The sequence below is a fragment of the Cnephaeus nilssonii genome, assembly GCF_951640355.1.
Source record: "Cnephaeus nilssonii genome assembly, chromosome: 11".
Taxonomy (NCBI): Eukaryota; Metazoa; Chordata; class Mammalia; order Chiroptera; family Vespertilionidae; genus Cnephaeus; species Cnephaeus nilssonii.
Window position 1 is genome coordinate 75,929,665 of NC_137082.1, and position 25,331 is coordinate 75,954,995.

General features: G+C 40.2%; 1 pseudogene across 1 annotated transcript in view; it reads left to right on the top strand.

Moving 5' to 3' along the window:
• The window catches only part of LOC307106767 (neurofilament light polypeptide-like), a 39,300-nt pseudogene extending 23,857 nt beyond the window's left edge, over positions 1–15,443 (top strand). Inside the window, exon 2 of the transcript in view lies at positions 14,284–15,443. The product of the transcript in view is annotated as a neurofilament light polypeptide-like (transcript). The remainder of the gene's footprint in view (positions 1–14,283) is intronic.
• The last annotated feature ends 9,888 nt before the right edge of the window (positions 15,444–25,331 follow it).

Below are 25,331 nucleotides of genomic sequence, written 5' to 3' on the forward strand. Positions count from 1 at the left end.
AGCAGGAGGCTTGGGTTTCCCTGGCAATGGAGGAAGCCAAGCTTCCTGGCCAGCCCAGGCCTCTGCTTAAGGCTACAAAGTTTCAATTATAGAAGATAAATAAATCCCAGATACCAGGGCCTCTGCTTGGGTTGCCAGGAGGCGTGGCTGGCCTGCAAACAACCAAAGGCCCCTCACCCACGCTGCCCCATGCCCCAAGGGAATCCCCACCCTGATCCAGGACACCCTTCACGGCAAACCAGCCGGCCCCCACCCATGCACTGGGCCTCTATTCTATCTAATAAAAAAATAATATGCAAATTACTCTAACACACAAGATGGCTGCCCCCATGTGGTCAAAGATGGCTGCCCCCATGTGGACACAAGATGGCCACCACAAGATGGCCAGCAGGGGAGGGCAGTTGGGAGGGACCAGGCCTGCAAGGGAGGGCAGTTGGAGGTGATCAAACCTGCAGGGGAGGGCAGTTAGGGGTGACCAGGCTGGCAGAGGAGGGAAGTTGGGGGCGACCGGGCCTGCAGGGAAGGGCAGTTGGAGGGGACCCAGGCCTGCACGGGAGAGCAACTGGGGGAGACCAGGCCTGCAGGGGAGGGCAGTTAGGGGTGACCAGGCCTGCAGGGGAAGGCAGTTAGGGGCAATCAGGCTGGCAGGGGAGCAGTTAGGCATTAATCAGGTTGGCAGGGAAGTGGTTAGGGGGTGATCAGGCTGGCAGGAAGAAGCAGTTAGGGGCAATCAGGAAGGCAGGCAGGCAAGCAGTTGGGAGCCAGCAGTCCTGGATTGTGAGAGGGATGTCCGACTGCCCATTTAGGGATCGGGCCTAAACGGGCATTGGGACATTCCTCGAGGGGTCCCAGATTGAAGAGGATGAAGACTGGGCTGAGGGACACCCCCTTCCCCCCCCCTCCCCCCGTGCACTGAGCCTCTAGTAAATTAATAAAATAGAAATAGACTCAAAGATAGAGAACAGAATGACAGCTATCATGGAGGGCGGGGGGGGATTGTAGGGATGGATTAAAATGGTGAAGGGGTTAAGCAAAAACAAAAACAAAACAAAAACAAAAAACAGCTCATAGACATAGACAATAGATAATAGTATGGTGGTTACCGATTGAGAAAGGAGGGTGAGGGCAGTAGAATAGGGTAAGGGGCATAACTGGAGACTTGGGGTAATGAACATACAATACAATATACAGATGATGTATAAATAATTGTCCACCTGAAACCTATTTCTAATCAATATCACCCAAATAAATTCAATAACAAAAGTTAATATGAATCTTGTCAGGAATTATATGACACCTTCACCTTCCTCCTCCTCTTTCTTAAAGCTAAAACCACTCTTCTGCATTCTGCCTCTCTCCTATGCTTATGTATTGTGTGTATATATATATTGGCAATGCATACACATGTAGCCTTAACCAAATATTGCTTAGTTTGCCTGGCTTTGAGCTTTAAAACATATTGAATGTGTTCTTCTGTGACTTCATTTGTTCCATATTATATTTATTAGCTACATCCATAGTGTTGCTTGGAGATGTAATTCATTTATTTCCACTTATTGTATAGCTTTTGTTCTGCTATTACAAAAATGTTGTATGGCTGTTCTCATGCATAACTCTTGGTATATGTGTGCAATTTCTCTGAGTTACTTGCCTAAGAATGAAATTGTTTGCTCATAGAGTAGACACAAGTTTAAAGATAATGCCAAGTTGTTTCCCAAATTGGTGGTAGAAATTTATACTCCCTCCAGCAATGGTTTCTAGAACAATTTCAGTTGCTTAGATACAGGCACTAACTGGGCAGAGGGATAGATTTAGCCAGATTGAGGGATTGTTCAATGAATATGATAAAAGGGGGAAGGGAATCAAGATTTTTATCAAAGGAGTGATTAAAACAAGCTTCATGGAAATTAAGCTGACTAGAGTATGAAGTTTAAGGATCTGAATGAGAGATGTATGATATAGGAATGATATAAAATCTATGAATTAGAGGTCCTTTCAGTTGTACTGCATAGAGGTAGGTGGTGAGGGTTAGTTGCAGCCTTGGGCAGAGAACCAAAATCTTTAGGAAATTTTAAAAGACAAGCTTTAGACTTCAGACAAAGGGAGAACAGATTATGTATATTGAATTGGGAAGAAGAAGCAAAAACTTCTCTTTGTATCTATCCTGCTACATATTTTTTGTTCTTTGTTCAGAAACTGTTCTGAGGAAGTACAAACACAGTGGAATCTAATGAGTTAAACTTTGCATTCAGGTACATTTGAATATATTTGACCAGAGTGAAGGGGTGTCATTAGCAGTATAAACCCATTAAGAATATTTAGTTGAACTACATATGTGAAATAAGAACAACAACATCAAAACAAAAACAGAGAGCATTTAAGTAGCTTGAGGAAAGTCACTCAGCTCACAAGTTCAAAAATGAAAGTGCAAAAACTGGGTCCTGGGTCCATCAACTCTAGTACTGAATGTGCTGTAAGGTTTTGTGTCTGGAGTGGTGATACTTCTGCATTTTTGGCATGGACTTCTTTGGGATTTAAAGGAAACCATGGTCTCTCTCTTGAGAATAAGAGTAGACTTCCATAAGCACTGCAATTGGCACATCATTTCAGGGAGTTCAGAGCCTCTGAAACTCTACTGTTGGGTGCCTCCTGGGCCAAGGACAGAAGCACCACAGAGGGTATTGTGTAAGTTGTATGTCCCAGAGGGAGAGACCAAGACTGGGGAGCAAGGTGGGCACCAAAGTTCTGCTGACCCTCCACTCACCAGGCTGGATGCTGGCAAACAACTGTATTCAAAGATAGAGAAAGGTGCTTTTTCCTAATTTCTCTGCCCACAAAAATATACTTTATTATAATTACCAAAAAGATGTGTTAGGGACAAACCCAGGTTAGATCTCTTATTATAAATGGTCTCAGTGATTGATTTCATCATTCTATATTTTAACTTATTTTTCAATAGGTTTGGCCTTTAGATTTGAAAATTAACATATATAAGCAGCCTCCTGTCCACTGTATCATTTCCCTTGGCTGTATTTGCTAGTACCTGGAGGGCATGGATGATACGTGCATCTTCCCCAGCACACAGCAATGTTATTGTACAATAAGGTACTCAGACAATATTTGATGCTTGTTTGATTACTGATTGGTAGATGAAGTAAATCTAAAATAACTTTTAAATACAACTGATTGCTTAACAGAGTCTCAAAGTATCAATGTTTTGCATTTTATTTAAAAACTCCTTTGTAGGTGAGGTAGACACAGCCCCAGGCTGAATAGAAGGAACTATACCCAGCTCCTCTGTTGCATCTGACCCATTCTTGCTGCTGGGGTGAGGAGGAGCAGGGATTAGAAAAGAGTAATTTGGAAACTAGAAAGGATTGTGACCAGCAAGTAGTGCATATGAGATTATGCCATTGAAGAGAACCAGAAAGGTCGAATTCCATTTCCACCAGACACTTAAATACACTCTTAAAAGGGGAGTTTTCTCTAAATTGAAAGTGATGGAAGCAGAATCGGAGATATTCAGGGAGATAAATGAGTGGGAGAGATTTATTGATGAGGCATGTGTAGAACTAAATGTGGAAGTTAAAACAGCAGAAAATGAGGTCCAGGAGAGGAAATTGAGGGAAGAGGCAGCATGTGTCAGGGGAGTAGGAGCTGTGGGGAACATAAAGTAAAGGCAGAACTGTGGTAAGAGTCCTAGCATGGAGGGTGAGTTAGAACCTGAGGAATTAAAAAAAAACACACACAATCCTCTGGCATAGGAACGTGTACCTGGATCTTGACATCAGGAGTGAGATATGGATCTCATAAATTACCCCTGGGGAAATATAAACCTATGCAAGCCTTTATCACATTTTTGTCAACTCTAATTTCTAAATATTTATGTGTCTAATGAGTTCCCAAATAAATGAGTAGGTACAAGAAAGGTTTCTCTGTAGGTCATGTGGAAATGAGCCTCAGGGTGCAGACTTAACTGAAAGACTTGTTCCGTGCTCATTCTCAGAGAGTTAAAACAAGTCTGAGATTATAACAACAATGAGAGAGGGAGATCAATTACATAAGAATATACTCTAACCCTTTTGCATTTTACAATTTAGTTTTTATTCAAAACATCTTTGGCTCCATTGGCTCAGTGGAACTCATACCTAGTGAGGGCAGTGGGGCCTGGAGGGTTGGAACATAGAGGAACATGTGGACCAAACTCTGCATCAGATGGGTGCATGGCCCACTCTGCTGCATAATTTTTGTTTCAATGATCTATTTCTGTGTAATAAGTCATTCGAAAGTTCATGGCTTAGAAAATATGAACTCACCTATGTGGTTGCAATCAGGTGAGATCTAGGATAGTAGGCAGGTACAAGATGACTCCTCTCACATTTCTGGGGCTTTGTCAACAGGCTTTTATTTCCATGAGTCTCTTATTATTCAGTGATTCAGGGTTGGCCTTTTCACAGGGAGGCAGCATCACTCCAAGAGTGGAAGCTGTAGCTGCTTACATCTCAGATTCCAAAACTCATACAATCACATTCCACTGCATTTGATTGGATAAAGAAAGTTCCAGGGCAAGGGTTGGGTAAATGGACTCTACCTCCAATGGAAAGTGACAAAATACAGTGGTCAGAATTTTCAATCTACCACAACTGTCACCTAAGGTCTGTGACTAATGTTTATGGGCTTTTAAAATATAAATACAGTAACTCCTTGCTTAATGTCATTGATAGGTTCTTGGAACTGTGGTGAAATGATGTATAATGAAACTAATTTTACCAAAACAGTGTTTTGGGTCCTTGGTTGGGAAACTACATTTGGGAATACAAAAATATTGTTTCTGTCTGTGGTTGTTTGAATCCATGCATGCGAAACCCTTGGATAGAAAGGGTAACTATATTTGTTTGAAAAAATCTAGTACAGTGCTAGCTGGTTTGGATCAGTGGACAGAGAATCTTCTTATGGACTAAAGGGTCCTGGGTTTGATTCTGGTCAAAGGCAAGCTTGATCCCCAGTCCTGGGGGCACATGCAGGAGGCATCCAATCCATGTGTGTCTCTCACATTGATGTTTCTCTCTCATATTTCTATCTCTCTCTCTCCCTTCTACTATCTCTAAAAATTAATGGAAAAATAACCTTTGGTGAGGACTAACAACAACAACAAATCTGGTACAACTGTTGGTGCTGCAAGGGTTCAGGAAACCCCAGTTTGGGACACCATTAATGCCGGGGTTCTTGTTCCAGCATTAAGAAGGGTTCAGCAATCTGCAGAAAAGCTGTGTGTTACTGAAGTAAGAGACCAGAGATGAAAAATAATTTTGAAAGGCATTGGGGGTCAGAGGAGCCTAGCTAAAGGAGCTAAATTCTCCTTGTCTCAGGACCCCTTGCTTTTTATTAACACAAATTGTCCTAAGGCAAGGTGAAGATATACACTTCAAAGAGTAAGGTTTCATCTACAAAGTCCATTGTCAGAATGGGGAATAGCCTTCGGCTGTTCAGGTGTCTGGCCAGTAGGCGGCAAAAACATGTAGATTAAGATGCCCTGAGCTGTCTGGCAGCAAACAATCATCCTTTTCAGGTTTGGGGAAATGTCTTTAGCCATTCCCAACAGGTGACAACATATGTGACTCAGCCCTTATTGAGTCCCCAAGTTCCATCAACCTTTTGATGAAACTCTTGCAATTATGACATGCTGGAACTGGCTTCCGGCACAACTGGACCCACAGATTTCAAACCTTGTATTGTTCAAGGGCCAACTCTATATTTGATATATCTGACATACAGTAGGTGCTCAATAGTTATTTGTTGAGAGAATTGACTTGACTTGATTACTTTTAAAAGCATGTGGAATACTCTTCTATCATTTAGTAAATGTTGAACACAAGTTAGTTACTATTTTAAAATAGAAAATAGTGTCCATGTTACCTGTTTCAAATATTCTCTTCCTTCATCTTTTATGCATGCTGTTTTATATGACTTTTATAATTTACCATGATTCTCATGTGCAGTGCAAAACTGATGCATGATCCCTGCCCTCAGGGAGTATAAACTGCACAGAGGTGACAATGAATGTGCACTTGAGATGATAAGAAGTGTTTGCTCCCTATCAAATAATCAGATACAGTGGAAAGCTCTGCATATGACCTACATGTGGTACCGTTTTGAATGATGGCAACTATTTTACAGAGGAACTAGAACCTGTGAAGGCCTTGGAGAGAGTCAGAAGAGAAGGTAGGCAAATTGGGGACAGCATGAGTGAAGGCATAGCTGTAGGAATGAACAGGGAGTTTTGTGGGGAACATAAGAAGGCTGTATAGAATAGAGGCATTAGATAGGCAAAAGTAAGAGGCTAAATTGGATACGTGGACTCATTTCTACTTGTGGCATTAGATGCCAGGAGCTTCTAAAGGTTTTGAGGAATACATTGTCATTATGAAAGGTCATTGGTAAGACCAATTCAAGTGTTTTTCCTGAAGGTGGGAGCCAAGCTGACTGTATCAGGCACAGATTCCTAATTACTCTGAGTAAACAGTCTGGCTTGAGGAAGTGATCTGGACTCATGACTATAAGTAGGTATCTCCTCCCTTACTCCCTGTCTTTATTTACATACTCAGATCGTAGCTAAAGCTTCGCTGCAGTCCCCTCTATGCCAGGAACACCTTCCCAGTTTATGAGTTCATCCTGGGACCCCTCGGGGGATGTCCGACTGCCGGTTTAGGCCCAATCACCAGCAGTTGGACATCCCCTGAGGGGTCCCGGATTGGGGAGGGTGCAGGCTGGGCTGAAGGGACACCACCCATGCACAAATTTCGTGCACTGGGCCTCTAGTCTATAATAAGAATATATTTAGGTACTAGAAAATCTATTATAAAGCTTCTAATTCTCATTTATCTTTTATCCATTTGTCCAAGTTCTGCTCCTAATTCAGTAGCAGGCCATCCTAAATAATAAATTACCAATTTAATGGAGAGGCCTGGCATTCTTGATGTATAAAGTTTTCAAACTCTGAAAGCTGAGTCCTCTTCACACATATCTATCATTCACACTCTCTGCCTCAGCAGGTTCAATCATTCCTACTACTAGAATTCCAAGTATAAGAAGACTAGAGGCCCGATGCACGAAATTCGTGCATGGGGTGGGGGTGTGTGTGTGTCCCTCAGCCCAACCTGCACCCTCTCCAATCTGGGATTCCTCAAGGATGTCCGACTGCCCGTGGACATCCCTCTCACAATCCAGGACTGCTGGCTCCCAACCGCTCACCTGCCTACCTGCCTGCCTGATTGCCCCTAACTGCTTTTGCCTGCCAGCCTGACCACCCCCTAACCACTCCCCTGCCAGCCTGATTTATGCCTAAATGCTCCCCTGCTGGCCTGATTGCCCCCAAATGCCCTCCCCTGCTGGCTTGGTCGCCCCCAACTGCCCTTCCCTGCCAGCCCAGCCACCCCCAACTGCCCTCCCCTGCTGACCTGGTAACCCCTAACTGCCCTCCCCTGCTGGCCATCTTGTGGTGGCCATCTTGTGACCACATGGGGGTGGCCATCTTGTGCAAGGGCGTGACAGTCAATTTGCATTTTACCTCTTTATTATATAGGATATATATACATTTGCTTTTTATTTGAGGATAGTTAAAGGAAATATTATAGTTTCCTTTTTTTCCTTTTGACTCATGCTTTGTTAGGCTATGTCAAGGGTTACCTTTGAGTTCTGCCCCACTGTTGAGGTATGGCCCTCCTGATTAGTTCTCTACTGAATGACTCACATTATAATTCTCTTCTCTAGTTAAACAGTTTGTGGGGGGAATTCAAACAATCTCTGGTCTATGATTTCTGGGATTGAGTCAACTTACATGACATTGCATGCCTCACCACAATCAGCAACAGCTCTAGTGAAAATGTGGATTTCTGAAGTTACTTTTCTCCACAGCTTTCTGTGTTTTGGAATTTGGCCCTGCAACTTCCGGTAGCTTCTGACTCCCTGAACCTCAGTCCCTGTCTCAGCTCAGTGAGACAGCATGTCCTGCTTGGAAGTCATCCCCCTTCCCAGTGTGTAATGTTCCTCCCAGAACAGAGTTTTACATAAAAGCACAAATGGAGATAAATACATCACTTGTCAAAATATTTAAAGGTTATAAATCAAACTAAGGAAATGTTAAATAAGATAAATTCTATCAACTTAACAAAAAAGCTAAATAAAAATATGAAAGGTCAGTTTCAAACTTGGAATTCTCAGGCTCCTTAAATTTTCAACTTAGCCTGCTCTTTTGTTCTATCCACTCATGTATGTTGAGCAACCTCTTACATAGGCCTGTCTAAGCTCTGCAAGCAAGCCTATGGATGTACACCACTGGTCTTGTCTGTTCTCATGGATGGAGTGGTCCTATGGTGGTTATAAATGAAAGTCAGGCTTTTACTTTTTTAATATTTCACTGTATACTAAGTATGGTTTAAAAGTTTTGTAAGAAGAGTGTTTTGTATTTCTTGTGAAATCATATGTATGCATACATATATGCACATGTGTAAAAACCTTCTCCTCAAGTGTAAATTATGAAATTATTTTGAATGCATAACTAAAACTACTTCATTTTTCTCTCTTCAGTAGAAGACCATTTAGTAAACTTAATCCAAACTAATGTAAATTGTTTACGTGTGTGTGTGTGTGTGTGTGTGTGTGTGTGTGTGTGTGAGAGAGAGAGAGAGAGAGAGAGAGAGAGAGAGAGAGAGAGAGAGAGAGAAGAGAGAGAGAGAGAAAGAGAAGTGGTTGGGAATTCATATAAGAATATTAATAGACTTTTGAGACTATTTTACTAATCTTTACTCATTAAAATACTGCTCGTGGAAAAAGTTAAATTTGACATAGACCTGTCCTTGAACCAAATTAAATAAATTCAAATATGTGCAGCATCTAATCCTTGATTACAATAGCTACTCAATAATGTTGGATTTCTACTTACCCTACTCTCTTACTTTTTCAGGTAGCATATATATTAACTAGAGGCCTGGTGCATGAAATTCTTGCACGGGAGGTTCCCTCAGCCCAGCCTGCACTCTCTCCAATAGGGGACCCCTTGGGGGATGTCCAACTCGAACATCCCTCTCGCAATCTGGGACTGCTGGCTCCTAACCGCTCACCTGCCTGCCTGCCTGATCACCCCTAACCTTTCTGCCTGCCTGCCTTATTGCCCCAACTGCTCTCCCCAGGTAGCTTGATCACCCCTAACTGCTCTCCCCTGCTGGCCTGATCACCCCCAACTGTCCTCCTCTGCAGGCCTGATCTCGCCCCCTAATTACCCTCCCTTGCAGGCCAGTTTGCCCCCAATGGCCCTCCCCTGCTGGCCTGATCGTCCCCAACTGCCCTCTCCTACAGGCCTGGTAGCCCCCAACTGCCCTCCCCTGCTGGCCTGATCTTGCCCCCAACTGCCAACAACCTCACTGTGCCCACCTTGCCCGCCCACCCCACCTTGCTGCCCCACCTTCCCACCAGCCTCCAGTCTTGCTGTGATAGGGGCCTGTGGGGTTGGCGGGCAAGGTGGGCACAGTGAGGTTGTTGGCAGTTGGGGGCAAGATCAGGACCTAGAGGTGCTCCATGCACTTCCTGGTGAATGGTTATCTGTCTGGTCGTTTAGGTTGTGACGGCCCCTGACCTTTTATAATGTAGATGGTAATCTCCTGGAGCAATTTCTCAATTTTTATAGTCTAGCTTGTTAGTGACTCAAAAGGGAGACATGTCAGGCCTATTAGAGATTGGGAATGTTGACAAAAACTAAACTTGGCAATAGCTAGAGCCTCAAATCAGATTATGTGTGTTTTGACTTTCTTTGCTTCTGCTCTAGTAAGTTAGTGTTATTCAGAAAAATAGGTATGAAAACCAGACTATTAAATTCAGAGACTGTGACCTGTGCAAACAAAAAGAAAAAAGAAAAAAGAAAAAAAGGAGATATATGCACTATTATATGTAATACTTTAAACAATAAAATAAAATTTTAAATAAATAAATAAATAAATAAACTAAAAAGAAACAAACCAACCAATCAAACAAAAAACAAGCAAAATGGGAATCATAGCTAAAGATAATTCTTCATAAAAGAGCTAAACTTCAATTATTTAGCTCCCACCTGATGTCTATAGCAATAGGATTTAGGTTGGAATGGAAGAATTTTAAATATATTTTTATTGATTTCAGAGAGTGAGTGAGAGGTAGAAACATCAATGATGAGAGAGAATCACTGGTTGGCTGCCTCCTGCATGCCCCCTACTTGGGATAGAGCCAGCGATCAGGGCATGTGCCCTGACCAGGAACAGAACCATGGCCTCCTGGTTCATAGGTCAATGCTCAACCACTAAACCATGTGGGCTGGAATGGAAGGATTTGATGTAGCCTCAGGATCCCCATTCCACCTTCCTCCTGGTGGACGTGGTCTGATATTCCAATAGCCCTAGGTCTCCAGATAAATTTAAAGAGATTTTCTAAGTTGGTAACAAAACAGTGCTGTGCATTTTTCTCAGGGACACCCTACAGATATACCTCTTCCTGGGTTGGATTGAACATGGGTCTTTTCCAAGGTACAGGAGCAGCAACTTTGTGTTTTTGCAGTTCTGTGGGGCTTGATGACTCTCAACCTCTGATCCCCCACCTTCTCTGTGCTGATCAATGTCTGTGCCCCTTGAATGTCAGGGCTTCTGCAGACAGCCCGATTAAGGTCTCCATGTCACAGGCTGTTATCCGCTGCAGAGCCCCTAATACCATTAGCAAGAAAATGAAAGAAGCTTCCAAACAACCTTCAGATCGATGCTAACGTTATAACTTCCAACAGCTGCTGCTCAGCTTCTTTATTTGTTAGGACCTCCTCCTGTGTGGAACTTTCTTGACGCAAGTCTAATTCTGTCAACTTGACAGAGATCTTTCTAACAAGCTGTTTTGTATACAGGCCTGGGCAGAGCATAGAATAGGGAGGGTTCTTTCCCTCAAGATAATACGCATCTAAGTGGAAAGAGAGAAATCAAAACGCATTTACAGGATTGTGCATGGCAAGGTGATTTCCATAATAACATGTAAGTTTGGAAGGTGGCCTGAGGAGGAATATTCACACTGGTACTGCTGCAAGAAGGAGTGTGAGAAAGTGGGGTAGAGAGAAAGTTTCTTCTCCATGGCATAATAGCCTGTGGAACACAGGATTGTTATTTCTTAGGCCTATGATACAAAATATAGCAATTTTTATGGCATTGATTTCCAGCTCCTTTTTTTTATCAAGACTCGGCACAGAAATAACATAAAAACTCCCACGGAGCAATTCTGATTCTACTTGAGGGTACTTCAATTTCTTGCACTGAAGGGAGGAAGGAGAAAGGGGTAAAAGGTTTCTGATGGTTATTTCCCTTGTTTTACGAAAAACAGAGTAATGGAAAAGTGGCCTTCTTCCACCTGCTTATGAAGTTCTAAAACAGAATCTCTTCTGCATTGATATAAAAAATAATATGCAGGGATTTCAGCCATTGAGCAGCGCCTCTTTACACAAATAGGCAATGGTTCTGGAATCCTGTCTGCTGAACCTTCTCTTGAGGATCAACCTTGACTAATGCTTTCAAGGTCTTCAGACCCTGAGAAAACTTCTTGGAGAAAAGTCAAATTACAGAGCAGCTCATTCAAAACACTCAACAATCTGGGCCATACTTACCCAGTCTTCTCTTCTTTCTCTGTTGTATTCACATCTTTTATTACTGACATACTCATCTCCAAAGTTTCTTTTGTACACACCAAGGCCTTTAATTACTCACTATTTCCCTACATTGAAGGCTCTTTCTTAGTTTTTTCTCATCTCTACACCTACTCCTTTATTTATAGGCCAGTTCAACCTAAACTTGTTCTACCAAGACTTTGCTGGCAACTCCCACATACACTGCACTCTAATTTCTCTGAAATTCTGCATCCCTGACTTTCTGAACCATTTATTTGGTACTTATCTAGTACCTTCTGGCATCTCTTTTGTAGCTTGCACCCATATTTAATTTTCTATGTATCCTTCCATTTATGTTAACCTAGTTTCTCTTATTAGAACATAAATTTCGTGTATGAAACATTTATTTTTGTCCTATGTAAACATATTACACTGCTCCATCAGTCTTTATTGAATTAAAAATAGTATAAGAAACTCACAGGAAAACTTTTGCTAATGTAAAGGAATTCCTCAGTAAACATACATTTTACAATTCCTGCTTCTTTTAGATAACCTAGACTACTGCAGGTATAATTTTTCTGGAATTTATGCAATTTTTTTAATGTCTTTCAGGGCCTGCTACTCATATGCTTTGCTTCCTACTAGTTGACTACTGTGTTTCAACCTTATGTTTTTTCTCAATTCAAATTATCTCTTAGTTTTAGAGTTCTGCTCTTAGACCTCCATTATTCTCTAACTCTACTTATCACCCAGGTAATTTAAACCGGTCTCATGTCTTTAAGTACAATCTCTACACTATTGACTTTTAGCTATATGTCTCCAATCCAGACTTCATCTGTGAACTACACATCTGAAAATGGATATTGAGTAAACAGCAAAAATTTAACATGTTCAAAATTGATTTTAGCTCAACCACCTGCATAATCTACTTCTTTTTAGTCTTCCAAATATCATACTTATTTCACTTGCTCATACAAAAATTTCTGAAAGTATTAAAAAATAAATGTTTGATTATTGTAGATTTCAAACATATATAAACAAAATAGTATAAGGAGGCCCTTCTATCGATCCCTCAGTTTCAATGACTATCAATGTTTTGTCCTTAACTTTCCACACCCCCCACTTTATTCCTTTTCTACTTTTATTTTCTAGGTAAAACTGATGTACATGAAATGCAAAATTTTTAAGATGAATAGATATATCTGTATAAACATCACAATAATCTAGATTAATAACATTATCAACACAGAAGGCTCCATCTTGTTTTTTAAAAATTAATCCCTTACATCATCTAAAGGCGACCACTAATATGAGATTCATCCATAAGTTTGCCTCTATCAGTTCATTCTTTTAATTGCTGAGTATTTGTTGTATAAATATACCACAATGTTTTCTTTATAAATTCTTCTATTGATATTTATTTATATTATTTAGAATGTTTGAAAAATATGAACTAATTTCCTATGATCAATCTAGTCTTTTGGGGATCATTTGTTTTTATTTATCTTGGCAAAATATCTAAGAGCAGAAAAACTAGATTATAAATATGTACATGTTTAACTTCATAAATGCCTTTCATAATCTTTTATAAACTTGTTGACCAATTTTATACCCCACAAGTAATAGATAACCATTTAAGTTATTCCATGTCTGTGTCAACTTTTATCATAATCAATTGTATAATTTTAGCCATTCTAGTGGGTATTTTGTAGAATCTCATTGTGGTTTTAATTTATATTTCCATAATGAGCATTTTTTATGTATTTATTAGATATTAGGATACATTTTCTTCATAATATCTGGTCAAGTCCTTTGCCCTTTTTAAAGATTTTATAGTTTGTCATTTTAAAGTTGAGTTTTGTATGTTATTTACATGTACTGTATGCAAGTTCTTTGTCAGATAAATATTTCCTCCCAGTATGTGGTTTGCATATTCATCTTCTTAACATGATAAGAAGCCTTTTGAGAAGTAGCTTTAATTAAGATAAACTTCTTAATATTTTTTTCATTTGTGGTTATTGCTTTCTGGATCCTATATAGGAAATCTTCCCCTACCTCCAGCACACAAAAATCCTCTTCTATATTTTCTTTCGAATGCTTTATAAACATTTTAACTCCTATGTGTAGGTCTTTTTTTTATGTTTTGAGGTAGAGATTAAGGTTTGTTTGTTTGTTTTTCTTTCATGTGTAGTCACTTGTTGCAAGACCCTTTGATTTTCCTTTTCCCTGTAAATTGCTTTGAAAACTTGGTTAAACATCAATTGTATAGTTATGCCAGTTTCATACTATCTTTCACACTTAAATCTACACTAATAAAAGAGAAAAATGCTGATTGACCGTACCTTCACTATGCCCACAGCCAATCAGGAGTGATATGCAAATTAAGCCAACAAAGATGGCAGGTAAATTTGCCTATGCAGGCGGGGCAGGCAGCGCCAGACGCTGCCTGCAGGGTCCAGGTTGCGATTGGGGACCTGGGCAGGTGGGGTTGGCCAGTATCTCTGGGATCACTGTCTGCCCCCGGGCCACCTTGCGGACACCGGTGGAGCAGGCCCAGGTTGAACATTTTAATGAAAATGGGATGCCTGTGCCCTGCCCCACCGCACCCCATCCCTGGTGAGGAGAGGGCAGTGGGCAGTAAGCGGGCACTGGGGCTTAGAAGGGACTGGGAGCAACCTGCAGGCACGCTACCAGGAAGAGGTGCTGAACCATGAGGATGCAGAGGGCTGGCTGATGGAGGTGCGCAAAGGTGCAGACAAGGCAGCTCTCGCCTGTGCTGAGCTCGAAAAGCGCATCAACAGCTTGATGGACTAAGTTGCCTTTCTGAAGAAGGTGCATGAAGAGGAGATTGCCAGGCTGCAGGCACAGATCCAGTATGCTCAGATCTACGTGGAGATGGACATGTTCTCCAAGTCCGACTTCTCCACCGTGCTCAATGACATCCGCGTCCAGTATGAGAAGCTGGCTGCCAAGAACATGCAGAATGCCAAAGAATGGTACAAGAGCTACTTCACCGTGCTGACCGAGAACACTGCCAAGAACACCTACAGGGTGTGCGCTGCCAAGGATGAGGTGTCCGAGAACCGCCACCTGCTCCAGGCCAAGACCCTGGAGATCAAAGCATGCCGGGGCATGAACGAAGCGTTGGGAAAGCAGCTGCGAGAGCTGGAGGATAAGCAGAACTCTGACATTAGTGCTATGCAGAACACAATCAACAAATTAGAAAATGAGTTGAGAACTACAAAGAGTGAAATGGCATGATATTTAAAAGAATACCAGGACCTCCTAAATGTAAAGATGGCTTTGGACATTGACATTGCAGCTTATAGGAAACTCTTGGAAGGCGAGAAGACCCAGCTCAGTTTCACCAGCGTGGGAAGCATAGCCAGCGGCTACTCCCAGAGTTCCCAGGTCTTTGGTTGATCTGCCTACGGTGGTTTACAGACCAGCTCCTACTTGATGTCTGCTCGCTCCTTCCCCTTAATACACCAGCCACATCCAGGAGGAGCAGATCAAGGTGGAGGAGACCATTGAGGCTGCAAAAGCTGAGGAAGCTAAGGATGAACTCCCCTCTGAAGGAGAAGCTGAAGAGGAGGAGGAGAAGGAAGTGGCTGACAAAGAGGAAGGAGAGGAAGAGGAAGACGGTGCCAAGGTAGAATTTGAGGATGCAAAGGAGGAAGAAGAAGGAGGTGAAGGTGAAGGAGAAGATGCCCAAGAAGCTGAGGATGAGAAGAAAGATGAAGTTGCTGGGGAGGAGCAAGCAATCAAGAAGAAAAATTGAGCCCCCCTTTCCTTAATTATTTTAGGAATAATCCTCCTGAAACCAGGTCAACCCCATCACCAACCAAGCAGTTGAGTTCCCAATACTATATGAATTAAGAAGTCAATATATATATAACATTCTGAGGTGACTCAGGTTGGACATTAAATGTTATGCTATGACTTTTCTCCTTCTGCAGAGTATCTGTTTGCTTGCATAGTGGCTTCCTGGCTTGCTGCCAGCCTATGCATGGTCCATGCTTATGAGTTCAGGATCTATGACAATGTGAATAATTCAGATGTTTACAATAAAAACACATGAATACATGAATTCACTGATGTTAATGTTAAACTTCATGGAAAAAATAGTCCTTTGAATCTTTGGTGGTTAGAAATTAAAGACCTCAAATCATGTGCAATAAACTAAAATAAAGTTACACTGAATGACAAAAAAAAAACACACAAAAAAACATAAGGGGCCAGGAAACTTTCAAAGAACTGGGGAACCATTCCTAAATCATGAAGGGAAGTCACAGGGTGCATATTATTGCTATGAATACAGTATTTCCTACTACTTACAACATTTACAATGTAATATATTAGATGCCTTCCTATCACATGAAGTATGTATTCTCATAGAGTAATACTGATAGATATGTTATAGTTATGGCAGTATGTCATATCCTATCTATATTAATAGAAGGGTAATATGCTAATTAGACCATGAGACCTTCCAGACGTCCTTCTGGACAAAGCCATGGTGGCGGGGCAGAGGCAGAGGCACTTAGGGGTGATCAGGCTGATGGGCTGGGGGCAACTGGGGGCGATCAGGCCGGCAGAGGGGACCAGTTGGGGGTGAGCAGGCTGGCAGGGGGTGCAGTTGGGGGCAAGCAGGCCAACAGGCAGAGTGGTTAGGGGCGATCAAGCAGGCAGGCAGGTGAGCGGTTAGGAGCCAGCAGTTTTGGATTGCGAGGGGGTTGTCCAACTGCCGGTTTAGGCCTGATCCCACAGGGGTCTCAGATTAGAGACGATGCAGGCCGGGCTGAGGGACACCCCCCCATGCATGAATTTTGTGCACCAGGCCACTAGTTTTCTAATAACTCTTGATATCACATACATTAAGTGCTCAAATACATTTTTTCTTTATCAAAATTATATGGCAATCCTATCTCTTTCATATTTCCATATAAAGTGAAGAATTATTCTGTAAGCTTCTGTACAAAGCCTGATGGGATTAGGATTAAAACTGCTTTGAATCTGTAGACCAATTGGAGGAAATTTGACATGATAAAGCATAAAGTCTTAAACCATAGCCTTTCATTCTATAAACATGGTATAGCTTTTCATTTATTTAGATACTAAATATTTATTTAGAGGCCTAGTGCACAAAATCATGCATGGGTAGGGTCACTAGGCCTAGCCTGCGATTAGGGCCATCTTCTGCCTGCTCACCAGTCCTCAGTTCTGCCCCGCCACCACTCACGCTGGTTCCGGTTCCCTGTGGTTCCCTGTTTCCCATCCAGCAATCTGAACCTGTGGGCCGTGGGGAGGGACCAAGAGGTCTGCCTTCTGCCTGCTTACCAGTCTCCAGTCCCACCCCACCACCACCCACCCCAGTTCCCCATGGTTCCCCATTGGACATCCAGCAGTTGGAGACTGTGGGCCAGGGTAGGGACCAAGAGGTTTGCCTTCCACCCACTTGCCAGTCCCCAGTCCTGCCCCACTACCACCCACCCCGGTTCCCCGTGGTTCCCCGTTAGCCATCCAGTCATCAGAGCCTGCGGGCTGGTGGGAGGGACTGAGAGGTGTCAATGCACCTCATAGCAACTGCTCAATCAGTTGTTCCGGTCATTATGCTGTTATAGTCACTGGCCTTTTATTATATAGGATTTCATTTCTATCATCAATTTGTTGTAGTTTTCAATATACAGGCTTTGAACAGTGTTTATTAAAGTGTGTTTAAGTATTTTTATGTGAATATAAATTAAATTTGTATCTTAAATCTCAACTGCTGCTTTTAATACATAGAAATATAATCAACATTTGTATATTAATTCTGTAACCCAAAATCCTGCAACACACTTAATAGTTCTAATATTTTTATTGCTCCCTTAATATTTTCTTTTTAAAAACTGTATGTCATCTGTATGTAAAAACAGTTTACATCTCCCTTTGCCAATTTTACAGCTTTTACTTATGTTTCTTGCCTGATTATATTAGCCAGGACCTGCACTATAATGCTGAATGGAAGGGGTGAAAATAAAAAGCATAGCTTTATTCTTGATCTTATGGAAAAATAATTAACTATTTTATTATTAAGCCTGCATGATTTTGTAGTTGCCCTTCAGTATTTTTAAAAAGTTCTCAAAATCTAGTTGGCATATCCTATATAATAAAGAGGTAATATGCAAATTGACCATCACACCCTCATACAAGATGGCTGCCCCCATGTGGTCATAAGATGGCCACCACAAGATGGCCGGCAGGGGAGGGCAGTTGTGGGTGATCAGACCAGCAGGGGAGGGCAGTTAGGGGCAACCAGACCAGTAGGGGAGAGCAGTTGGGGGGGACCAGGCCTGCAGGGGAGGGCAGTTGGGGGCAATCAGGTTGGTAGGGGAGCAGTTAGGCGTCGATCAGGCTGGCCGGGGAGTGGTTAGTGGTGATCAGGCTGGCAGGCAGAAGCGGTTAGGGGCAATCAGGCAAGCAGGCAGGTGAGCGGCTGGGAGCCAGCAGTCCCAGATTTTGAGAGGGATGTCCGACTGCCTGTTTAGGCCCGATCCCACTAAACTGGCAGTTGGACATCCCCCAAGGGGTCCCAGATTGGAGAGGATGCAGACTGGGCTGAATTTCATGCCCTGGGCCTCTAGTATATTATAATTGTGTTTAATTTTGTCAAAACTTGTTTCTGTATCTATTGAATTTTATATATGATTTCTTTATTATGTTAAAATTAAGATTACATTAATTGTAACAACATTGCATTTCTGAAATAAACTTCACCTGTTAAAGGTATATTAACTTTTATATATTGCTGAGTTCAATTTGATATTATTTTATTGAGCTTTTTTTTTTAAGTTGATGTTCTTGAGTAATGTCTGTGTTTCCTATTCTTTTTTTTGTAATGCCTTTCTCATATTTTGAAATCATAATTATGCTGGCTTCACAAAGTGGGTTGAAAGTTTTTACTTATTACTCTATTTTCTAAAAGACATTTCTCTCTGCCCTAACCGGTTTGGCTCAGTGGATAGAGCATCAGCCTGTGGACTGAAAGGTCCCAGGTTAGATTCTGGTCAAGGGCATGTACCTTGGTTGTGGGCATAACCCCAGTAGGAGGTGTGCAGGAGGCAACTAATCAATGTTTCTCTCTCATTGATGTTTCTCTCTCCCTTCCTATCTGTAAAAAAATCAATAAAATATATTTTTAAAAAAACAAAATAAATAAATGACATTTCTCTTCAATTAAATTTTTGGTAAAATTCTCTAGTGAAATGATGGAATTTGGATTTGTGTATATGTGTGTGTGTTTTGTTAAAAATTATTTTAACATTTGTTTTATTAAAAATTCATTTTCTGGGATACATAAGGGACAATGCAAATTCTCTCTTTTATCTAATTTCAATTTTGGTAGGTTGTTTTCCAATATGTTCTTTTATTTCATCCAAAAAATCAACTGTTTTGTCCTAATGTCACTCAAATATTTTATTTTCCTTGTAATATCTCTAAGATTTGTAGTGGCAACCACAGATATTAGCAACTGATATTTTATTTTTTCTACTAATCTGTCTTGCTAGAAGTTTATTGATTTTTATAGGTCCTTTCAAATACATAGCTTCTATATTTACAAATTTTCTCTATTTTTGTCTGTGTTATTTTTCTTGGATTCCTGTTTTTGTTTTACTATTTTCTTTTGATACGATTTCTGCCTTTAATTTTGAAATTAAGTTGGTTTTTATGTACTCCCTTTTCATATACTCCCTTAATTTATGAAGATTTAAATTTAGATAAGTGATTTTAAATGTTTCTTGTTTTCTAAGCCCTGTGTTACTATCATCCTATAAATTTATACAGTGTACTTTCATTACCATTCCTTTTTAAAAAAATTCAATTTCTTTTTAATTCTCCTCCCCTTCCTCCTTTCTTTTGCTCAAATGTTATTTCAAAGTGTGCTAATTTCCAAATATGTGTTGCTTTCCATGTATACTTAATTTTTAAATTAACTGCTGATTCTGTAATATATCAGACTTTTGTTACTTATTAGCCTTGTTTTTTGTTGTTGTTGTTCAACATGTGATCTATCCTGTTCAATATTTTGGATGACTTTAAAAGGAATTTATACTCTTTGTTTGTCAATTTTAGTATTTTATAAATATTATTTTTATTAAGATCATTGAATGTGTTGTTTAGATCCTATGTACCTTTGCTGATATTTTATCTAGTTATATTATTTACTGAGAGATAGATATTAAATTGCTGCTATAATGTGGATTTTTCCTATTTGTCCCTTCAATTTTTAGTTTTCCATTTAATTCCTCTATTGTTTTTTATTTTATTTTATTGTTTTTCTTTATTGATTAAGGTATTACATATGTGTCCTTATCCCCCCATTCCCCCACCCCACTCCCCCAACCATGCCCTCACCGCCCTGGGTTCTGTGTCCATTGGTTAGGCTTATATGCATGCATGCAAGTCCTTTGGTTGATCTCTCCCCTTTACCCCCACCCTCCCCTACCTTCCCTCTGAGGTGTGATGGTCTGATTGATGCTTCTCTGTCTCTGGATCTGTTTTTGTTCATCAGTTTATATTGTTCATTATATTCCATAAATGAGTAAATGAATGAGATCATGTGGTATTTATCTTTTTCTGACTGGACTGGCTTATTTTGCTTAGCATAATGCTTTCCAGGTCCATCCATGCTGTTGCAAATAGTAAGAGTTCTTTCTTTTTTACAGCAGTGTAGTACTCCATTGTGTAGATGTACCACCGTTGTTTAATTCACTCATCTGCTGATGGGCACTTAGGCTGTTTCCAAATCTTAGCTATGGTAAATTGTGCTGCTATGAACACAGGGGTGCATATATCCTTTCTGATTGATGTTTCTAGTTTCTTTGGATACATTCCTAGAAGTGGGATCACTGGGTCAAATGGCAGTTCCATTTTTAGTTTTTTGAGGAAAAAAACTAAAAATGTTCTCCACAGTGGCTGCACCAGTCTGCATTCCCACCAGCAGTAGTATATAACTTTGCATTGTTTTTTAAACATTTTATTATTTATTTTTTATAATGTTTATAAAGGTGACACTGGTTGACAAAATTATACAGGTTTCAAGTTCACAATTCCACAACAAATCAGTTGTACATTGTATTGTGTGTTCACCACCCCAAGTCTTGCATTAATAGTTTAGTAGTATCTGTTGGAATTACACTTTGATGATGTTATTCTTTTGTTGTTGTTAATCCTCACCCAAGGATATTTTCCATTGATTTTTAGAGAGAGTGGAAGGTGGAAGGAGAGGGAAAGACAGAGAGAATCATCAATGTGACAGAAACACATTGATTGGTTGCCTCCTACACACACCCTAACCAGGACCAGGGAACAAGCCTGAAGCCAAGATACATGCCCTTGACCAGAATCAAACCTGGGAAATTCAGTCTGCGGGCCAACACTTTATCCACTGAGCCAAACCGGCCAGGGATGATGATGTCATTCATGATGTTCTCTGACCTCTTCATCCAATTCTGTTGATTTTATTAAACCAGCTACACTCTAGCCATCTAAAGTTAGGTAATCATGGCTCTTTCACTTTAGTTATTGTAAAACCCTCCAAGATTATTCATTTGCCTCCATTCTTGCTCCTTTTTAGTCTATCCCAAACACAACCATTAGAGCCAGATCTTGTTCAGCTGTGAGATCACATCACTTGTCTGTTTCTTACTACACTCAGCATAAAAGCTGATGTCTACATCTACTTCATTTCCATCTAATCAGAGCTTTCTTCTCACTTTTTATAATTTCCTTTTTGTTCACTCTAATCTAAGAAAATAGGGATCCTTGCCTTAACATAGCAAGGCTTCTATGGCAGGGCCTTTCATTTGCTATTCCTTTTGCCTAGAACGCTCCAGAGTTCCTTGTTATTTCGCTCCTTCAGATTTTTACTAAAATTTCATCTCAGTGAGGTTTTTTTGTTTGTTTGTTTGTTTTTCTGTTAACCTTATCTAAAAATGCCACTCTTCTTACCCAATCATCTTTCTGGCTTTAGTTTTCTCCTTAGCACTTATAACTATTTAACATGGCCTTTTCATTTTATGTATTTATTTTGTTTATTGTGGACTGTATTCATTTCCCTCCCCTCCCCCCCCCCATTAGATTGCAAACTTTGTGAGAACAGAGTTGTTGTTGTTGTTTGGGTTACTGTTCCATCCCTGGTGCCTAGACTAATGTCTGACCTTCTACTAATGACACAACTTGTGGTGTCAGATCATCTCAGGCCAGGATATTCCTTTTTCATTTTCCAGTGGTCCTGACTTAATAATCTTTTCATCTTTCTTGATGAATGGTGAGTTAATCTTATCTTGAGTACCCTTAAGTGAAGGTGATTTTGCTTCCTCTCCTGGGTACCTTGTTTCCAGAGTCCTAACTGTTCTAATAGTTACAAAGTTTTTCCTAATAACTAACCTAAATTCTCCCTCTGTTGAAACAGAAGCCCCATTATCTCCTACTCTGTCCTTGTTGACTAATGAAAATGATTGGTCTCTGTCCTTTTATAGACTTGCCTTTCTGTATTGGTGGATAGTCATTGGTCAAGGAAGTGTGTCAGCAGGATGGCCACATGGGGACCAGCCAGGCCCAGAGCAGGCATCAGCAGCTCACCACCCCACAACAGGAATGAGTAAAAATTGTTTAAATAGACAGTGAGATTATGTGGTGAAGAGGGCTCCTAAATGGGGTTGAATTCAGGTTTTCTATTGATAAATAGACACATTTACAGAAACTTAAGATTTGTGAACAGCCACTGAGCTGACTCAAAGCTTCATTTTTGACAATTAAAATGATAATAAAACCTTTTTGGATGCTGCTATCCTTTCTTCATAACTGGTGCTTTCTAGTGTTGATCTTTATAGATGCTTCTGTAACTCTTACTACTGCTTCTCGCCTCCCTGTTCTAAGGACGATCTCTAAAGTATCCTGTGTTTACTAGAATTTTGTGGAAAATTCTTTATTTAAGTTTGCATTTCATTTAATTTATTATTTACTTTTTGGCCTAAATAAGGCTATACCTTCTGAATCCAGTTGCTTTCTCATAATTTTTCACCATTGCATCTTCATTTTCACCATAAAGTTGCCTATTTATTTATAAGTGTGACCAAAGATAATACAGAGAAAGCAATTTTGTTTAATTAGCTGAATCATCATAAAATGGAAGGATAGTGTGATAAATAGAAGGAACCCTGACTCAGTTGGGAGACACTAGTTGAAATTCCACCTCTTTCACTTAATAGCAATGTGGCCCTTGGGAAAATTTGAGTTACTGAGCTACGGTTGCTCATGTTTAAATGAGGTTTTAGAGCACATTAATGCTAAAGTTCTTTATAGTCTTTTAGTTTTATAATTCTATAAGGGAGAACAACTCCAAAATTCTATTACCATAATGTTAAGATTATTATCCATGCATTTAATGTTAATTAACAAGATCAGTAGAGAGCTATTGTGGACTAGTGTTCACAATAGTGTGGACTAGAAAGCATCCCTTAAAAAAACTGTGAGTGAAACTAATTCATATTAACTTTTTGTTCCTTCCAAGATGACACCTAGATCATTTTTATTATGTGTTAATGGAATATGTATTGAGGACATTTTGACATTTCTTTGGTTCTCTGTGTTGCAAGGTTTGGTCTTAAAAGTAGCCAGTGAAGAAGCAGCTGGTGTTTTGTCTCAGGTCAAGATTTCTGGTCCTGTCAAATATATCATGGGACCAACTTCAGAGTTACAGCTGCTTATCATTTATGACTTGTCACCCAAGATTAACATCATTGACTAAGACTACACAGGTGACATGTTATAAAAACTTATGATGGTGCTCATTGTAAATCCAAAGTCATAGCTGGTCCACCTTTCTGAGTCTTGTTTCCTGTTGCTTCAACACTTTTCTATCAGCCATGCCATCTCATTGTATGACACAAAGTGAGAAAGTTTGGGATCAGATGAGATGGATAAAAGTCTTGATACTTAGCAAGGTAAAGGGCAACTTATAATAATTGAGATGGGATGGAGGTTCATTTGAGAACAGCAAGTGTGGGAAAAGAAGATGAAATGCTTAGTTTTGGACATTGTGAGTTTGAGATTCTTAATAGACATTCATGTGGAAATGCCTGGAAGCAAGTTAAATATTTGAAATAGGATTTTAGGAGGAAGTCTATCTATAATAGATCCCAAGTGCTATCTTCACTCAGTTTTGAAGTCCTAGGTAAAAAAATATCAATTCCCATTTTCAGGAAGTTTGTTAAGCCTTTGCCTTAACTACTTCCCAGATGTAGTGCCCTGTGTGGGCCCGCATGGCAGCCTTTTCTCATTTGGATCTGTAAGTAACAAAGAATTATGCCTTTCATCTACTCATGCTTTTTGTTTTGTTTTCCACCATTTAAAGAATCTCTACATCTTGCTCTAGCCAGTTTTGCTCAGTGGATAAAGCATAGGCCTGTGGACCAAAGGGTCCTTGGTTCAATTCCAGTCAAGGGCACATATCTTGTTTGCAGGTTCCTCCCTGGCACATGCAGGAGGCAACCAATTGATGTGTTTCTCTTACATTGATATTTCTCTCTGTCTTTCCCTCTCTCTAAAAAAAATCAATGGAAAAATATAATTGAGTAAGGATTTTTTAAAAAAAGAATCTCTACATCTTGTAAAATAAGGTTACAACTAGAAATATAAATTTGGAAATTTCTGATACCAAACACTGTGTGTGGCACATTGTAAGAGATAATTAGAAAAGCATTGAATCTTCATCTTTAGTGTTGCAATATTGCTGCCATAGCCCTGGATAGCTGCACTGTTGATATCACTTGGATCTTCCATTTAAGAAGCATATCCTGGCTTTATGAAATGCATACCGGCTTGGAGACCTCAAAGTGACTATTGACATCATTGCTCTTTCACCCCTTATGGTTCTTCTGCCACAGAGGACAACATGATGGGAAAAGTCATAGGATTTGCTAACATGACTGATATGGATCAGAAAATCAAACTGTTGATCTCAGTGTACTGAGGAATACCAACCAGGCTCTGGCAAAGAAAATCAATTCCAAAACATGTAGCAGATGGACCGATAACCACAGGTAGAGCTCTTTGGTAAAATATTAACTGACTTAACTTAGCTATATGTAAAATCTGGTGCCTTTGAATAGAAGGTAATTGAAAGGAAAATGTTAGGAACAGTAAAGTTCCAGTAGTGTACTCCATAAAAGGCTTAGACAATGAGAAAAGAGTTCTGTCTAACTCCCATCCACACACAAAATCTTTGCTTCCATACACATCATACTTATACCAGTCTCAGCTCTATCTTTTTTTTTTCTTCCTCTGATTGTAGAGATACAGAAAAACTTTTAACAGCTCTTTCATCCCAGCGAGCTGTTGACAACATAAGCTCTAGAGAAATTGCAGTAAGGTGACATACTTGTCTTCTTTGTCATACCCAGAAAAATTGGATATATTAAAGCTTCTTTTTAGATTAATTTGCAGCTTGACTATTGATTAATTTTCCCATTGGCCTTTTTGTTTACTTTTTTTTCCTATGCTGTATCTGGAGTAATTAGTTCTATCACCTAATTGATGGACATACCCTATCTTTAGTAAAGCCTCCTCTCTTCTCTCCTTATTCATATAGTGCCAAGTATTTGAAATTAAGTTCATCATACTT